This window comes from Mus pahari, chromosome 8 (genome assembly GCF_900095145.1).
Source record: "Mus pahari chromosome 8, PAHARI_EIJ_v1.1, whole genome shotgun sequence".
Taxonomy (NCBI): Eukaryota; Metazoa; Chordata; class Mammalia; order Rodentia; family Muridae; genus Mus; species Mus pahari.
In genome coordinates this window covers 71,109,949-71,112,097 of record NC_034597.1, presented here as the reverse complement: position 1 = coordinate 71,112,097, position 2,149 = coordinate 71,109,949, and positions in this window count along the sequence as shown.

Here is a 2,149-nt window from a genome sequence, read left to right as displayed (position 1 = left end):
TCAGATGATTCAACCACGAAAAGTTCTACTAGATTTTCCCAGCTATTTGGATTTTAATTGATTACAGATGTTGTGAAGTTGACAGCCTAGATTACCCATNGCAGATGGTATTGGTTTATAAAAGGTTAATAAGTGATTTTATTCTTTTTGTAGTTAATGAAACATTTGCCATGATAAAGTATTAATGAAATATGTGCTCTTTAGAAAAATAAAAGTGAAACCAAGGGACAAAAAGATAGCTTAGTGAATTCAGGGTTATATTTGCTAAGTCTGGTGGCCTAAGTTTGATCCCCAGGATCTACATGGTGAAAGAAAATCAAGTATCACAAGTTATCCTCTGGGCGCCATAAAATTTCCAAGGCATACACTCACCACAAATAAGTAGATAGATAGAAGATAGATAGATAGATAGATAGATAGATAGATAGATAGATAGATAGATAGATAGGATAAATGTGTGTGGGTAGGTGGATGGATAGATAGATAGGTAGATAGATAGATAGATAGATAGATAGATAGATAGATAGATAGAGATGATAAATTCATAGAGAGATAGACAGATCAACATTTGTAATTAAACTCTTAAAATTAAGCATAATAAATATCTCAAACAATGCTTACTATTAAATTAGTACCTTTCAAAACTTCAAATAAAATGTCATTTCTGAAATAACCCAGCCTCTCAAAGCATACTCTTCTAAAAAGACAAATATATTCTATCATGTTTAATGTTCTTTTAGAATATCTTATATAGNTATGATTTCATTTCTTTTTAAGATTTCAAACTATGTTAAAATCACCTTAGTAAAGAACAAATACTAACATATTCTCTATTTGCTTTTCAAAAGGAAAAATTCTAACATTTGGTTTTAATGAAAATCTTCCTTATAACATCTCTAGTAAAACTAAGAAACATTTATTAAAATGAGAATTATATTTCTAAGGTACATTTTGTTTTGTACATGGAACACACATGATGTAAAATTACACACATGTACTAAAATAGCTTTGAGAATTGGACAAAATAATCTCAAAGTTATCCATCTTCCTCACCTGCAGCTACTTAGCATAAACCCTGAATATGCTCATTAAGCCTCTACTTACAACAATTTTCTCTGTTATAGTCCCTGACTTTCAATATTCCCTGAATAATATATACCTTATTAATACCATTTTAATAGCTATAAATGAGTCTGTATTTTTCTTCCAATTTTTAGTCATTTTAAAATGAACTCTGATTTCCTAAAAAATGTAACATTTACAATTCCTCTATTATTCCTCAAATCTTGAAAATATTCATTGCAGGAAGAAAAGGTAGATATGACCTGTCTCTCCTCAATATTCATCTTTACTTAGAAGGAGAAAGAAATATAATGACTATGGCAAATATTTTTAATTCCTGTAAAGATATGAGTTACAAAATCACTGCCGTCAAAGTCATGTGGGATCTGCAATTAAACATTGAAGAATAAGAGACATACAACCAGTTTTGTTTATTTTATTTCTGGTGTCTTATATTCTTAAAGAAGAAATAAACATAAATTTCAATGACTTTATATATAAATATATCATGTGACTGAGAGTTTTGTGCATTCTGTCTAAAGCAGATGAGTAACAAAAACTAACATAGTCTAATACCAATCCTATGAATTTTTTCTAAGATTAAAATTGAGCATAATTATTTTATATATTCTATACTTAAATTTAGAAACTGAAAATGGCATTAAAATCACATAATTTATTCATCAATATTTTTTCTTCTATACAGAGTATTATGGCATTTACATTCAGATCCAGCTATAGGACTAAGCATCATTTAGAAGTAAACAGGCTTGGTCAGCTTTCTCATTAGAAAACCTCTGACGCAACACACTGGGCATCTGTCCTTACTTTCTTACTGGATCCTTGGGACAAGGTAGGGTGTGCTAGAGTCTCCAAAGTTGATATAAACAAGAGATCCTCTCTTACAGCCTTGAATTTGAAATGAAATAGAAATTAACATAACACATTTATATAGAGAGCCATTTAAATTTAGGTTTATATCGTCTTCATAATGTAAGATGCCATAGAGTAATAAAATAAACACTCCTAGATTAAAATTCAGAGGGATTTAATTTAAGCCTTAGATCTGCCATCTCTCTTATAAAGA